General features: G+C 45.8%; 2 protein-coding genes across 3 annotated transcripts in view; one reads left to right on the top strand and one right to left on the bottom strand.

The window, feature by feature from the left end:
- LPIN3 (lipin 3) overlaps positions 1-4,096 on the bottom strand; it is a 41,368-nt gene extending 37,272 nt beyond the window's left edge. The window contains exon 1 of the mRNA XM_059407008.1: positions 3,940-4,096. The gene's annotated coding sequence lies outside the window, so the exon portion shown is untranslated. The remainder of the gene's footprint in view (positions 1-3,939) is intronic.
- Positions 3,203-17,148, top strand: part of ZHX3 (zinc fingers and homeoboxes 3) — a 105,930-nt gene continuing 91,984 nt past the window's right edge. Inside the window, exon 1 of one of the 2 annotated variants that reach the window (XM_059407005.1) lies at positions 3,203-3,274. The gene's annotated coding sequence lies outside the window, so the exon portion shown is untranslated. Of the gene's footprint in view, positions 3,275-3,563; positions 3,668-17,148 lie in introns of those variants that run through there. The other variant, XM_059407004.1, reaches the window with a different exon arrangement.

The following is a 17,148-nucleotide window of genomic DNA, read 5'->3' as shown; positions in this document are numbered from 1 at the left end:
AACAGAAGTCAGGTGTCGATTCTATTGCATCAACTATACTTCTGGCAGTTTCTTTCCTGCTTCAGAAAGCTCATCAGAATATGAGTGGGTTCAGATGACATTATTATAGCAATCACCTGGAATCTGCTTATTTATTTAAAAAAAAATAATTTGTCTCCTTGGGTAAATACTATTTGTGATATACTTCCCAACTGGTTATATTCCTAACTCAGTAACTGGTTATTGAGTACATGCTGTTTTCTCTGCCTGAAGTCCGTTCCTCCTCCCTCAATTCTTCAGACTCAGCTTCCATGGAAGGACTTTCTACACTCTCCTATATTGTATTAATTATGTCCTTCTCTCTGCTTCCCAAAGCAGGTAGCACATACATGTAGTGTTACAGATTTCCTTCCATTTTTTAAGGGGTTTTTTTTTTTTTTTTTTTTTTGGTTGTTGCTATTGTTGGTTTTAAGGATTTTATTTACTTGACAGAGAGGGAGTTCACAAGCAAGGGAAGCAGGAGACCGAGAAGCAGGCTCCCTGCTGATGCCAGGATGCTGGGATCATGACCTGAGCTGAAGGCAAATGCTCAATGGGCTGAGCGACTCAGGTGCCCCATATTTCTTCCAAAAGTACTTCTTTTGAAATGCCAATTGAATATTACCCCCACCTTAAAAGACCACCAGAGAGGTGAGTCAAAGCCAATCAGCAAGGGTCGTTTATTGCAGGTTCGAACCTGGACCTCTGCGCCGCTCGTTGCCAATAACGCCGAGAGGTCCAGAGCTGGGTTGGTGCAGGGTTTTGCTTTGTCCTCAGCCAGCCTCCTGCTCCTTCACTTTATATGTCTTTCTCATTTGAAACTCTGATTTCCTTAGTGCTTGGGAGAATGCCTTGTTTACCTCCATATCCCACAGTACCTGGATTGGAATAAATGCTCAAAAAGTTTGTTGAGTAGATGAAGTTAACTCTAAGCAACATGTTCCATATATACTTTTTTTTTTTTTTTTTAAGATTTTCTTTATTTGCCAGAGAGAGAGAGAGTAAGTACACAAAAGCAGGCAGAGAGAGAGAGTAAGTACACAAAAGCAGGCAGAGAGGCAGGCAGAGGCAGCAAGAGAAGCAGGCTCCCCACCCAGCAAGAAGCTCGATGTGGGACTCGATCCCAGAACCCTGGGATTACGACCCGAGCCGAAGGTAGTGACCTAACCAACTGAGCCACCCAGGCGTCCCTCCATACATACTCTTATTCATTCAAGGAATATATAGTGAGCACCTCACCATGTCAGGTCATTTTCCAGATACTGCAGATGAGCAACACCAATCCCTGCCCTCAGAACATTACAAATGATATTAAGGTCATAAGGGCTATAAGGAAAAGCAAAGCGGGATGAGGGGAGAGAGAATGATGGGGGAGGGTGGGATCTGATGTTTTAGTAGAGTGGTCTAGGTAAGTCTGAGGCGGTGACTTTTGAAAATTTTGAAATTTGGAGTAAAGGCACATGCCTTTCTGAAACCTTGGGGGTATGAAACAGCAAATGCAAACATCCTGAGGTAGGAGTGAGCCTGCATGTTTCAGAAATAGGAAGGAGGCTAGTGTGGCTCCTAGAGAGGCAGAGAAGGGGAGGAGTGTTGGGGGGTGGGGGGGTCATCACAGTAGGCTCTTGGAGGCCCTTGACAAAAAGGGTTTGATTTTTGCTCTGAGTGAGATGCGAAGGCATTGGAAGCTTTAGAGAAGGACAGAAATATGCTTTGATTTATGTTTTAACAGAATCCTTCTAGCTTCTTGAGAACAAGCTCTCTGAGAGCAGAGTGAATCAGGGAGAGCAGGTAGAAGGTTACTGCAATATTCCAGGGAGAAGGTGACAAAGGCTCAAAGGAGGGTATTTTAAAGGTATTTGCTATTGGATTACATGTGGGATATGTTGATAGGAAAAAGAGGAGTTAACTATGACTTCAAGGTTTGGTCAGAGCCACCAGACAGATGTAACTGATCTTAAATGAGGTGGGGAAGACTGGAAGGAGAAAATTGAGGGGCCAGTTCCAGAGTTTGGCTTTGGACATGTCAAGTTTGACACATTGCTCAATACTTTATATGTTCACTGTTTTTCAGAATCTGAGGGTTAAAATGCAACCTGATGTTCAAGTCAGCTTTATTTATTGAACACCAGGTACTGTGCAGAAAGCTTAATGGGTGCTGTCATTTAAATCTTTCAATCACTTCTACTGGCTTAATTACTAATATTTTCATTGCTCTTTTTGGATTAAAAATTAAGTGGCATGTCCAGAGTCACCCAGCCAATTATTAATCTGTGAGTACGATGGAGATCCGGGATGCCAACCTAGATGAGTGAGACTGCAGAGCTCTTGCTGTGTATTAATCTCTGGATTCTAAAGGTGGGGATCACTTTCTGAGCCTATCTGCCATAGACTTGGGCTCCATGACAACACAGGTATCTGCGACGTGTGACGAAAAAAACACAGAAAGGCCCAACCCCATCCTGGGTGTTACAGGTGACACAATGGAAGCTGTTAAGAAAGGACGGCATTATTGTACCTGCGGGGACTGATGCTTGCAAGTTCTCAAGTACCCGAAGATTTAATGTTAAAAAGCCATCAGAGGTTGTTGTCCTTTAGAAACAAGAGACTAAAAACTGCAGTGGAGCATGGGTGGGAGGAAAGAAACACCAAACTCCCAGGCGATGCTTGTTGGGAAACACTGGACTGTAGGGAGAGGGGCCGGGCAGGGACCTGGATCCCTGCCCTGCCTACATCCTTTCCTAAAGAGTAGCCTTGTGTGACCTTCCTTAGGTGGTCCTCCATAAAGACCAGGATATGGAGCACAAAAGCCGGGAACCTCTGGGGCCGCAGCATCCGCCCCCTGTGCCCTCCTTCCCCGCCCCCTTCAGTCTCCAAGCGGGCAAAAGCGGGACGACGCCTGCGCATGCGTCCGGGGCAAGGTCCGCTCCCCGCGACGTCAGGGGGCTCGCGCCCGCACTAAAGCCCCGCCCCCCCGGGCGCAAGAAGCGACCTGGGCGGGGGGCCTCGGGCCCCGCCCCCAGCCGTGCCGAGCGGGGCCGAGCGGAGCCGAGCAACCCCGAGCGCGGCCGAGCCGAGCCGAGCCGAGCGGCCCGGAGTCGGTTGGTGCAGCTGCGTCCCCGCCGCCCAGCAGTCCGAGGCTCCGGCGTCGCCGCCGCCTCCGCGGGCCCTGCGCCGGCCGCCCGCCCGCCCGCCGGGAGGGAGGCCCGGAGCGCGGGGAGAGCGGCCCGGCCGCGGGCGCCGCCGCCGCCGCTGCCAGGTGAGCGCCCGCCGCGGCCCGCCGGCCCCGCGCGCCCCCGCGACTGTCAGTCTCCGTGTGTGTGTCTCTCTCTGCCTGTCAGCCCCCCGTGTCTGCGCCAGCTGCCTCCCGCCACGCCTGACCCCCCGGCTCTACCCGCGGCCGCCGCCAGCCCCTCCCGCCCGCTGCCCCGGGTCTTTCTGTCAGCCGCCAGCACCCCCATGCGCGCAGGCTCCGCCCCTTCCCCCCGAAGCCCCGCCTTCGCCCCATCTGTCAGCACCCCCCCCAACTCAGCCCCGGGGCTCGGGCGTCCTGGGGCTCGGTGTAGACCCCGCGGGCCGCAGCCGCGACGGGAGCGCCAGGGGGCACGGAGGGGAGGGGGGCGCCCGCAGATGCCCGGCCGACCCCGCGAGGGTGCGTGTCCCAGCGCGCGGTGCGGGACCGCGTGGGCGCCCGGGAGCCCCGAGGCGGGGGGGGGGGCGCGCGGCGGGGCGGGGATGCCGGGTCGCCCGGAGCCCCTCGCTGCGGCTCCCGCGGGCCGCTGCGGGCGTGGGGCAGCCCCTGCCCCTGGCGTGGAGAGCGCCAGCTCCGCGGAGGAGGCAGCTGAGCCGGGGACTCCAGCCGCTTGGGGGTACAGTAGAGCCCTGAACCCCGGGACCCCCGTTTGCCCACGCGAAAACACTCACCCTGGGCCCGGGGAGCCCGGATGCCGAGAGTGGCGTGTGAGCGCAGGTTGGGGTTTCCATTCAGAGCAGCCTGTCGGAAGTGATTGAGGAGCGGGTGGGATGTGGAGCTTAGGTGCAAAGTGTGTGAGAGCTTGAGTCACTTTGAGCTGCGTGGTTTGCATTTCTGAGCAGTGATTGCCCTGGGCTTGTGCCCTGGGAGAAACTGTTCTGTGGTGGGGAGGAGAGGTTAGGTAGAGGAGCAGGGGAGGGCACACTCCTTTCTGTTTTTATCTGTGTCATGTGAACACATAGTATTTATTCAGGAGACTCCACACATCTGCGGTTTAAAGAGGGGCGACAGTAGTTTCCATGTATCCGTGTGCTTGTGCGTTGTTGTGTTGACGTTCTTTATTTGTAGTAAACTTGGCATCGCGGTATTTAGAGACCAAGAGAAAACGCGTCCTGAAACAATTGGTAGTTTGCCGGATTGTCCTCAACCGCGGGGAAAGAGCCAAACGCGCACTTCATTAGCTGGAACAACTTATTCGGGCTTAATTTGTTTCTAAGAGACATACAGTGGAAAAATCCAGAAGCAGCAAAGTAGTATCAAAGAGTCTTAGGAAATTAATGAAAGGGCCCTTCTATTGCTGCCTTGGAAAGATGGTATCAAAGTAGCTGTAGAGGACAGAGCTACTATGTAATGATAAACATATTAACCAAGTTGGTTTTGTGACCTTGATACGTGGAGCAGCGCTTGATTTGTGCAGTGCTTTGTAAACGGGCAAACATTGCATGGAAATGGGGTAATTTTTGCAGAAAATGTTCTCTGTGTTTTGTTTTCATATTTAAGCATGGTTTCAGACTAGAGCAGTCTCCTGGTAGGAGTTTTTTTTTTTTTAAGACAATATTAAAAATTACAAAAGTAATTCACCTTTAAAGCATTAAACTAGAAAAAAAAAAAAAGCTTGAGAAAAAAATCGTAATGCCACAAAGGATAGGAAACCATGGTTAGGTATTTATCCTTTTAGTCTGTTGTTCTTCTGCATAAGTATTTTTTCTTACAAAAATGCTACTATACTAGGTGATTGTTTTATCATATGCTTTTTTCCTTATAATTAGATTATGTATAATCTTACAGATTATGCCTCATACATAAAGGCATGAGAGGAGGAGGATGGATGTAAGGATTTAGTGGTGATTATACATAATTCTTTGCTTAATCTGATTTGCAACTTTAAAATACTCTGAAGCTGAAAGTGTTGTGTCCTCTTCTGTAGGTATGTATTGGACCTATTTATTACTCATAAAACTTGTGTATGAGTAAGAACGTGTGTTCCCTTTGTGATACTTAAAAAAAATAAATTGGATCCTCTGCTTAGAGCGCTCCAGTAGCTTGTCATTTTAAAGTAAAATACCAAGTCCTTGCCCTAGCTAAGTCGGCTACCTCCCTGTTCTCACTTCCAGTTTTGCCAAACACATCTCTTTGCTATTCCTTTAAAACTTTAAGCGTATGCCACCCTCAGTGCTTTTGCATTTTCTATTCCTTCTGCCTAGAACTCTGTTCCTTGGATATCATGGTTCTTGGCTCAGGTCTCTGCTCAGATATAACTTTATTAGGCTTTCCTGACCCTTCTGTGTAAAATACACCCCATTCCCCTATTCTCCTTAACCCGCCTTAACCTTACTTTTCTTCATAGCACTTACTCCCACTGGTTCGTACATATTTATTTGTTGGTTTATGTCTCTTTTCCCCCATTCACCCAGAAATGTGAGACTTTTCCACTGATGTGTCCTCAGGGCTCCAAACAGCACCTGACACATTATAGCTGCTTAATATTTGTTGAATGAGTGAGTGAATGAATGCTTGTTATCTGTCCATTCTTACCACCTTCCTGTAGCCTCCTAGGCTTTTAGATCGGTCGGTCTATCCTGGAGTGGGACAACAATCCCTTAGAAGTCAAGATAGTCCTTTCCTTTACGTATCTGAGAAGAATTTTACAAGTGAGGCTTATAATCTTAGAATTATAGTCTTGATCTAACTTGAACAATCGAGGGAAGAAACATTTTTGGCAGTTGTGACTGGCTCTCTTTTGTATGCATTATCCCTTGTGTCACATTGGAAATCTTCGAAAAGTATAAAGTATCCAGTTATGTTTACAGCTGTGATTTCAATTCGGTAGTTCTTAGTGATAGTACAAGCCTCAAGAGCACAGTGAGTTTTTTTGTGTCAACAGATACCCAGAGATATAATTACAGCTTTAATGTGTTTTCATTTGAGGAGTAGCTGTTATATTTACTTATTTTCCTGGCAATTCTATCCTTTTCAACTCCTTATCGGTTTTTGGATGGCCTCACAGGTATACTTAAGATTTTTTTCCCCCTCAACATTTTAAAATAAATCCTTGATCTCTGAGCATTTTACGTCTCTCATGTGACTCTTGAATGGTTTGAAAGTAACAGTTTCATCTTTCAGTATGAAATGATATCTGTAGTAAAACATAATTGCATTTTCATTATAAGGATGGGGAAAATTGTATCTTGGGATAGAATTTTTACAGAAAGGAAATGGCATGAATGTAAGCCTTTTTAAAAGTTTGAATTTCAATTAAGCTAGTTTTTGAAAAAAAATCCTTGTTTTTTGCTCATAAGGAAAAAGATTCCTTTGTATACAATCCAGAGACCTTCAAAAATGGTTTTTTTTTTTTTTTTATGCCTCAAATATACAAGAACTTGGGGGAAATTTCTAAATGAAAGTTTTCTTTTAATGGCCTAAAAGGAAAGCATTAAGAATTTATTTTTACTTGTTCCTTAGGCCTTTATCGAGCACATAGTTGGGGCAGTTCTGTGTGTCTGTACATGGGCTGCGTGACCATGGCAATCACGCTCAGTTTTAGATTACCAACCTGCTTTCTTTTCTTCCATTTTTGACAAAGGATTTTTATTTTATTTATTTGACAGAGAGATAGAGCAAGAGCACAAGCAGGGGGAGCAGAAAAGGGAGAAGAAAAGTCCCCACTGAGCAGGGCGCCCGGTCCAGGGCTCTTTTCCAGGACCCTGAGATCATGACCTGAGCCAAAAGCAGACGTTTAACTGACTGAGCTATCCAGGCACACACCAGCCTGGTTTCTTATTATTTCTTCTCTTTTGTCATTTGGTTACCTCCCTTCTGTCATCATATTCTCTCCCTAAATGATCTCATCCATTCCTGGGACTTTAATACCCTTTGGATGCTACCCCCCTTCCCTTGGTTAGACCCCCTCCTGGACCTTTCTCTCATGCTAGTCTTGCATTTTTACCCATAGCCTTCCTGCTGTCTCTACTTGCTGCCCCATTGTCATCTCAAACCACCTATGCCCCAAGTATCTCCCTCTCCCCCCTCCAGATTTATATCCCTCATTCCTGACTCCTGCCTCCCCTCTCTCCCAGCTTTCTTCACCCCCTGCCTTCCCTGTCTTTGTCCTTACTGTCCTCCCATTGTTCAAGCCAAACACCTGAAAGTTGTCTTCGATTCTTTTTTTTTTTTTTAATTTATTTTCAGTGTAACCGTATTCATTGTTTTTGCACCACAGCCAGTGCTCCATGCAATCTGTGCCCTCTCCAATACCCACCACCTGGTTCCCCCAGCCTCCCACCTCCCCCTCAGATTGTTTTTCAGAGTCCATAGTCTCTCCTGGTTCACCTCCGCTTCCAATTTCCCCCAACTCCCTTCCTGATTCTTCACCTCACATCCAACCCATCAGCACAGCCTGGTGACTGGGGCTCAGAATACCTCAACTCCTGCCTGCCCTCCATCCTCCTAATCCAGCTGCCGGCCTCTCGGCCGGGTGACTGCTTCTGCCTGTACTTGGTCTCCCAGCTTCTGCTCCGGCCTGCTCCTCCCTTCTTCTAACCCCTGTTCGTTCCCATTGTGGCCGGAGTGATGCTACTAAAAGCAAACCAGGTCATGTTACCCTCTCCCCAACCCCGGCCCCTGCCTCCCCACCCTGCAGTGGCTTCCCACTGCACTTAGACCCACACCCACACTTCTTAATCTGAGGTGCTGGGCCTCTGTCTCTCCCTCTCCAACCTCTGCTACTTGCGCAGCCATTCTTTCAGGCTGGAACTGTCAGTTCCTCCAATGTGCCAGCTCTCCTCCTCTTCTGTACAGGCCCTTCTCTCTTCCTTGGCACCCTTCCCCTACTCTTCTCCTAAAGATCCTTCGCCCACATTTGCTTTCAGCTAAAATGTCCGTCCTTGGAGGGGCCTTTTCTGATCACCCCTTACCTGGTAGCTTCCTCCCTGTTGTCCCCTCTTAGTACCCGTGCATTTCCTGCTTAGTGCTTCACCAAAATTCTAAGTATCTCATTGATATGTTTCCTTCTTTTTTGTCTGCTCTCCCAGGACACTGCAAGACCTACGAGGGCAGAGAGAGCCTTGGCCTGTTTATGGTGCAGTCCTGGCAACCAGTGCTCTTGCCTTGAATCCAATGGGTGCGGGTCCTCAATACCTTTTGAATACTAGGTGTTTTTTTTTTTTTTTTAAGATTTTATTTATTTATTTGACAAAGAGAAATCACAAGTAGGCAGAGAGGCAGGCAGAGAGAAAGGGGGAAACAGGCTCCTTCCTCTCTGAGCAGAGAGCCCAATGTGGGGCTCGATCCCAGGACCCTGAGATCATGACCTGAGCCTAAGGCAGAGGCTTAACCTACTGAGTCACCCAAGCGCCCCTTGAATACTAGTTTCAATAGCAGCTAATGTTTTTGGAGACTTACTGTGTATCAGGTCCAGTGCTAAGTGCAATCATGTATTATCTTTTTTTTAAAAAATCATGTATTATCTTTAAATCTTTGGGAGAACTGATTAAGGTGACTGTGATTATTGCACTATCATTTCTGCATCCTACTTGGAAAAAATGAGATTAGAGGAATAAATTTTACAGTTACGAGGCTGAGAAAGTGGTGGAGCTCGGATTTGAATCTATGTGATCTGACTGTAGAAACTTTCCTCCTATTCATTACTGCCTTCTGATGTGAATGCAGGGATGAATGAATGTGAAATAGGCCATAATAGTAATGTTTGAGGGTTCTGAGCATACACTGGAGTATAAAAATTGGATTAGGGTGCTGCGTTTCCTGGGAAATTGCTGTTAAAAATCACTATGCCAAAGCACATAGATTCGTTTGAGCTTTGTTTTAATTTTGCCTTTGCTGCTTTCTAACTGTAAGCCTGTGGGCAAATTACTTAACATGTCTAAGTCTGTTTTTTCAGCTGTAAATGGAGAAAAATAATAGTTCTTATCTCACAGGGTCATGGTGAGTAACATAATTATACACAGAAAACAGTGAATGTTGGCTATTAATGTTATAAGGAGGGGAAAAAGCCCTCAGGAAAAGACTTGTAGGCCCATCAACAAATTCGAATTTGGGTAAGAGTGAAAGACCATAACTAACAGTATTGCTTCACTGATTCTGGCTTTGAATTTATAAAAATGACCAGGGAATTTACTATTTGGCTTGTGATTTATAATCATTCTAGTGATACATGACTACTTTATGTTTAGATTCATACTTGTTAAATGCTTGAGGTAAGATAGTTTTTAAACTCCTTTTATTTTTATTTATTTATTTATTTATTTATTTATTTTTTAAAGATTTTATTTATTTCCTTGAGAGAGAGACAGTGAGAGAGAGCATGAACGAGGAGAAGGTCAGAGAGAGAAGCAGACTCCCCATAGAGCTGGGAGTCCGATGCGGGACTTGATCCCAGGACTCCGGGATCATGACCTGAGCCGAAGGCAGTCGTCCAACCAACTGAGCCACCCAGGCGTCCCGATTTTTTTATTTTAAACTCCTTTTAAAACTCCTTTTCATCTTAAAGATTCTCAGGTTCTCAGGATAGATCTTTTGAGAGGCTGGCCGTTTTTGAGAGTCTGGCTGGTTTTTTCTTTCATCAGAGAGATACTCACCAGGGGAGCTTGGGTGGCTCAGTTAGGTAAGCAGCAGACTCTTAATTTTGGCTCAGGTCACAATCCTCAGGGTCATGGGATTGAGCCTGGCGTCAGGCTTAGCATGAGTTGGCTTGGGATTCGCTCTCTCCATCTGCCCCTCACCCCCCTCTAAAATAAATAAAAATTAAAAAAAAATATTGGTGCACAGTTGAATTTTCTGGTGGGTTGGTTTAGGATCAAGTACTCGTTTGGTCATTTCCAACAACCATGTGAGGTAGAGGGTGAGGTTGTCTGCTAAGACTGAGTGAGAAGAGGTCAGAGGGAGAGGAAGGAGATTTGACATTTAACTGAAGTCAGGAAGAGCGAACTTAGGGCAATGTCCATGATTTCCTGACAGTATACAGGGCTCTATTGAGGTCGGAGACCGTGGGTGGATTGGGGTATCAGCACCATTCAGCTGCCAGGTTTTGGGAGCATGGAAGGCATATGGTTGGATTGAGCCAGGGCTGAGGTTTGCTGGCAGAAGATTGGTGGGGCAGATGCTCTGGCTATTGGCCAGGGAGTGCTTTACATGACAGGTAAGGGTTTTTAGGCTGGATGAGGAGGAGAAAAGGACCAGGGGTGTTGGTGAAGTCAAGGAGTGTGTGTTTGTATTGGAGTGATCGAGTAATGGGAGCACATGGTTAGACAGGGACATGTGAGTGGAAGATTGTAGAGCTGGAGCCGTTAATTATTGGACATGACGGGCTCCTAGGTTTTGCCACAGGCACGATGGCTAAAATGAAGTGAACTCAGTGAAGATGAGTGACATCAAGGAGGTCAAGTAACTGAGAGGCTAGAGAGCTGTTTGGGTCATCCATGTGGTCAGAAAGCCCACCCCGGGGATGGCAGGCATCTGAGATGGAGAGAAGAAAAGTGTGCCAGGTCTTCAGTGAATGAAGTACCAGCAAGAGAAGAGGCATGACCACCCTGCAGGAGCCTCAGAATATGAGGGGGTTTTGCCTGAGGACAGTGGAAGAGCAAAGACCTTTCAACTTTATTGGTTGCAAGGTCTTTCTGGAAGGAGTTGGCCTTGGCCCAGGTTCATTATGCTTCAGAAGAAATCCCCCATTCAAGTGGGCAGCACCCGTGACACATTGTGTGTGTTTCTAAGCTTGGTCATGAAAATCATCTGAGGCCGTGTGTTAGAAATACAGGTGTCAGGCCCCTCTCCCAGGGCCACTGGATTCGAGTTTATAGGAGAGGAGACTGAGAATGTATATTTTAAACTCTCCCACTGCCACACACATACCTGGTAATTCTTTATAATTAGGCAAGTTTGGGGAACACAGGTATAGTATTTAAGATCATGGGGTCTGGAAACTGACTGTGTGGGTACGAAGGAGATGAGGCCGGTAGGCATGTGCCTTGGCCCATGACTCTAAATAGCTTAGCTTTCCAGGTCTGTCTGATATCAGAAGCAGTGAATTAAGGGACCCACTGTTAGAGGTGAACACGTTGACCAGAGCAAGGAGAGAAGCTGGTGATGACAGAGCTGGAAATGCTGTATGAAATAAGTCAATGGACAGCAGTGTGGGGACATTCACTGCCTCAGTGGTCCCGGAATACATTAACTAATCATAATTGTCCTGTTCAATGGGAAGAGGTCAGGTTATGAGGCTGAGAAGGAAGTAATACAACTTCGAATGCTTTCTGTCCTAAGCTGGAATGTTGTAGTGCTTCAGTTACCCTTCTCATTAACTTACGTGACCCATTTCTGTCTCTGAGGATGTGGGACTAAAACATTTACTCCTTGACAAGCTAAAGACAAGAGCGGTGATTATTCCCAAGGGGCCGTATACATGGTTAGATATTTAATATCACCATGGCGGCAGCCCTACTCCCCGCACCCCCTTCTCTGTTTTTTCACCAAGAAAATTCTGTTCCTTTTCATGACAAGAAAGAGGACTCCTGCAAAAGAATAGCTGCTGGGAGGGAACTTAGAGTTAGTCATTCTTGGCTGACTATTTAGAATCCCCTGTTGCTAGTAAGGAGGTTTGAGTTTGAGTCGCAGTGTTTAGAATATTTAAACTTCATTTGCAGCCTGGTTTGTCATACCCAAACACTAAAGCTGCAGGAAAAGAATGCTGTCAGCCTTGCTAGAAGTGGTTGCTATGGACCTGAAGCCTAAAACTCGGTTTGCTCTATCATGTGTTCCATTTCTTATTTCCTTTGAGCACGGCTGGTGCTGACGAGCCTGGCTTTCAAACTGCTGAGCTGGGTGCCAAACGTGGCACAGCATCTTGGTTATACTCCTGGCACTTATACATCCTTCCACTTACTGCCTCATCTCCTTGGTGAACTACAGGGCGCCACCTGAATGCACATCTTGAAACCCAGAAAACGTGGCAATGGAAGTTTAGTAATGCCAGTTCAACCAGAACTTTCCCTTTGCAAGTTGAGATTTTTTTAATAAAGTAATTCCACTTTAAAAAAAGAAAATAGAAATTCAGAATATTTTTCTGTTAGGAAAACATCTTCTAAAGCTGAGAAATACTGAACAGATGCCAATGAATATTTTCATGATAGTAGTTTAATATCATACTTAACTGCCCTACTCAGCTCAGGAACCCCTGGATTCTGTTGTATTATACGAAGGCTCTGCTGTATTTTGGTACTCTTTATAATGTTTCAACCACTCAGTGGACTCAGTTCATGAAGTGTTTGTATGCCTACTGTGAACTAGGCAGCAAGGAGTTAAAAAAAGGTCTCTGTTTTTAAACATTTTGTAAGAGTTAGACAAGACGCATTTAAATCTCTGACCTCAAGCAGACTTTGCGGCATGGTATAATAAAAATGTAGGCTTGCAGACAAAAGAGAGGTTATTTCCGGCGGTGAGTGGAAGTGGAGAGGGGACGGGAGGGCGCTTTCAGAGAGTGTTTTATTCACACAGGATCTTGAAGATTTGGTAACATTGGAACTGTTATATGCGATGGTCCCTGTTTACTAAGACATCATTTATTTTAGCTAGACTACAGAGATACGTTGGTGCTTACTGAATTAACTTGTACTCATCCAGAATGCCTCACTCCTTAATTATTTTGGGTAACTGGTCTTTGTAATTAAGTATAAAGTATTTAGGAATGTATGGTGGAGAAGGCCTTTTATGGAAGCCCTTAAGGGGCACCTGGGTGGCTCAGTGGGTTAAAGCCTCTGCCTTGGCTCAGGTCATGATCTCAGGGTCCTGGGATCGAGCCCCACATCGGGCTCTCTGCTCAGCGGGTAGCCTGCTTCCTCCTCTTTCTCTCTGCCTGCCTCTCTGCCTACTTGTGATTTCTGTCTGCCAAATAAATAAATAAAATCTTAAAAAAAAATAATCTTGGGATCATAGTGTATGTCTCAGATTCCCAAAGAATTGGAAATCCAGTGCTATGGTGGTAAAGAGAAAACCAGATAACCAGTGATAATGGAAGGTATATGTTTAGGTTTATGGTTTAGGATTTGAGAGAAGAAGGAACTCTAAGTGAGACTGGTGAGGCCTTTATAGGAAAGGAATAGTCAGCCATGTTAGGAGACCTCTTGAATACTCACCATCTCATTTCCGAGTGTCTTTCTTGGGAGTGGTTGGCAGTGAGGGCAGGAGAGCCCTATGGGCTGGGGCCATGATAAACAGAAGGAGGCCAGCTCCTCCTCATTCTCCCTTGTTCGAGCATGGGTAAGAACAGAGGGTTTTACAGAATGGGTCTACCTGTTCCAGGCCTCTGCGTGCCTTGTTTCTGGGGTTGGCCTGCCTCAAAGCTACATGTTTGTGCCAGAGTAAAGGCTCTTTGGCTGATATATGTCCATTTGGGTGAATCCTCCTTTGGCAAGCTCATTTCTTGCCATGATAGGTTAGCTACAGCTGGACCACTGTGCCACCCTTTTGCGCATGGTCATTGTTAGAGCTGAGACCTTGTGGTCAGTTTTTCCTTTCCCATATAAGACTGAATTTTCCCCTCTTCTCCTTGCCCTGTCAATTCAACACTTAATTTTCTAGGAAGTTGAAAACATACCATTTGCTACCTTTGTGCTGAGTTAGGACCCTGGCTCAGAATTCTGATCTTTTTTGGGAATCAGCATATACAGTTTGAAAAAAAAAATTAGTATTTTCTTTGTTTATTCCTGATAATGCCAGTAGCATTTTAATAGCTATTTGGCAATACTGTACACCCCCATTTTACCATGCAGGTAACTAAAGCAACTCTAAGAAAATGAATCCAGTCACTCCCCAATAATGTCCTTATTTTGCGCCTCCTGTATATCATGTTCTATGCTAGACACCAGTGGGGAGCAATTAGACATGGTCTTTCTCTGGCCTCATGCTGCTTACAAGTCTGGTGGATCCATGGCTGGGAAGCCATGATAGATTTATACATAAGTAGGCCAGGAGGCAGAAAGGCTTGGGGTGTAGTCCTGTTTGTGCCATTCACCAATGACATGATCTTAGGCATTTGACTCTCTTTTCTGTCAACTGTAATAGAATCTTTTAAGAAGGTTTATGAGAGTTTTATAATAAATGACACTACCTAGAAGAGCTTTGAGAAGGTCAGTTAGCTATATATGCAAATATAGTGGGGGTAATCAGTCCCTGCTTTGACTAATAGGAATGGCTAATGGAGGGTTTCCACTACTCAGTGGCTTCGGGGAACACTGTGTACTTCAGAGAATCCCCAGATGTAATACTGAAACTAAATATTGTTAATATTTCATTAATTTTTAATGCTTTTAAATAATTAGAAAACGAACAATTTTTTGGTGTCTGGGGTTAATATAAGCTATGTAGTCATCCCTAATGAACTATAGATTTAATACATACTGGCATTATTTCAGAAAACAGTGCTCCTAGATATTTACTATCTAACAAGAAATTTATTGCTCCAGCAGTGGCTTTGTGATGATACTAAGATTGTAATACATAACATGGACTTACAGAGTAGAGACAAAAGTTTTTCTGAACAATAATTAAAATAGAATAAAAGTACCATTTGTAAATTGTAGAAGATATCATTAGCTTTTACAGATTTAGGTAGATAAACATCTTAAATCCGAAATCATCCATTTTGGACTATCTGGTTCCTTTTTGTCTGACATTCTGTTGTTTTATGGTCACTCATCGTGCATATCCCTGAAGATCTAAGACCTTTCATTGTGGATATTTTTTGTAGTAACCTAGACAAGACTTTAGTCTTTTGAAACTTTAGCTTAACCATAAATTGTGCCTTTTCTTTGCCATATCTACTTCACAGAGTTGTTGAGACATTCAGGCAAAGGACTGGAATGGATGTGCTTCTGTCTGTGTGATGGTTCTCATTCAGGCATAGGTGTAGTGGTCGGGTAATTCTGGCAAATAAATGTCTCAGAAGGACTGTATTTTGATTTATAATACAGCCTTATTCAAGTTTCCTGATTCTTTCTCATTAAAATGCACAGCCGTCCACATCTTTTGGTCTGGTCCCACTCTCATTTAATAGCATTTCACTTTATGCCTCATTAGCCATTTGCCAACAATTACTGAGCTTCTGCTATGTGTAGGGTGCTGGTAGTGTAGAGGCGAGAGGGCCAGACCTTCCTCTTGCCGGTTTGAGTGGGGAATGAGCCCAAGTCTACAGCATCAGCTTTCGTCTGAATGTCCAGCCTCCAGGCCTTCCCTACATATTTCAGACTTGCCAGTTCCTACAATTGTGTGAGCCAGTTCTTAAATCTCTTAATCTGTGCATGTGTGTGTATACTTAACACACATACGCACATGTATCTTACTGGTTCTGTTTCCCTGGAGACCCCAGACTGATGCAGGACTTGACAAATGCTCTCATTTAATGCAGAAAGAGGAAGAACAAGTGGGGTAAACAGAAGGCTTAGTGTGGTTTTAGCCATGTGGAGTTTGAGGTGCCCGTGGAATCTACCTGGAGACATGCGCAGGCAGATGCAGCGAGGTCGAGAAGAGCTCACACGACTGGTCTGGGCTGCCGATGTAGGAGTTTGGAAGTCACTGGCTTGGATCTGTGGGTTGAAGCTATGTTTATGATTGGTTTCAACCACAGAGTATGTAAGGTAAGAGGAGGTGTCACAATGGAACCAGGACGGAGCAGGGGGGAGCCAGGATCAAGATGAAGTCAGGAAACACCAGCATTTGGAGGAAAGGCAGAGGCAGAGGAGCCAGGGAAGGATGCCAGGAAGGGGTGGACAGGAGGATAACCAGGAGAGAGCGGGGTTCTGGAAATCAAGGCAGGGGGAGAATTTCAAGGAGGGAGTGCAGCACTGTCAAGAGCCTCAACGTCAAGAGAAATGTTGGTACATGTCCACTGAACTTAGCTCCGAGGAGGTATCATTAGGGGTGATTGTTTCAGTGTCGTAAGACATGACAGTGGGTGGAATGGAGAACCCGTGGTTGTGAAGTGTGGAGAGGCACGTTTGCTGCTCCTGTTTCTTCAGGGAGATCACTTCTGAAGCTTGCGGACTAGAAGGGGCTGTGGGAAGGGATGATTTTAGGATGAGAGGGACTCGAGCGTGTTCAGAGGCTAAAGAGCTAGAACTGGAAGAAAGGAAGAAGGCAGAGATTCCAGGGAGAGAAAGTTATATTCTTGCTCAAATGCTCCTCCAGGGGTAGGAAGGTACGCATAGGGGATGGTCAGTAATGTTGCCAGAGGGGGAGCCCCTCTTTCACTTTGTATGCAAAGAGGTGAGACTATTTGGGGATACAGAGATGGCTACAGAAAGTAGGAGACCAGAAGTTCTGCCCTTATCAAAGCTTCTGTGTTCTTTGCGACGTGGACATTTGGCAACAACTGATGGCCTGGATGAGCTGTGCAGCGAGGTCTCCAAGGATGTAGCGTGATTGCTGTGGGGCTTGAGGTGGAGGCTGACTATGGCTCCCCACTGTTGAATGAAAGTTAAGCTCCGCAGTCTGATGTTTGTACAGAAGACCTCCACAGTCCGCCTTTAGCTACTTCTGCCAGGCTGCCTGTCTTTTCTGGGTCATTCCAGAGCCCCCTGTACTTCAGCCCCAAGCGTTTCTTACTTTCTTTCTTTCTTTTTTTTTTTTTTTAAAGATTTTATTTATTTATTTAATAGAGAGAGAAATCACAAGTAGGCCGAGAGGCAGGCAGAGAGGGAGGGGGAAGCAGGCTCCCCACCCAGCAGAGAGCCCGATGTAGGGCTGGATCCCAGGACCCTGAGATCACGACTTGAGCTGAAGGCAGAGGCTTAACCCACTGAGCCACCCAGGTGCCCCGCCCCAAGTGTTTCTGCCATAGCACTCCCTTGAATGAGGCTTGGAGAGACTGGATG

The sequence above is a fragment of the Mustela nigripes genome, chromosome 7 (assembly GCF_022355385.1).
Source record: "Mustela nigripes isolate SB6536 chromosome 7, MUSNIG.SB6536, whole genome shotgun sequence".
Taxonomy (NCBI): Eukaryota; Metazoa; Chordata; class Mammalia; order Carnivora; family Mustelidae; genus Mustela; species Mustela nigripes.
Note: the sequence above shows the minus strand (reverse complement) of the source record. Positions and strands in the feature narration are given on the sequence as shown.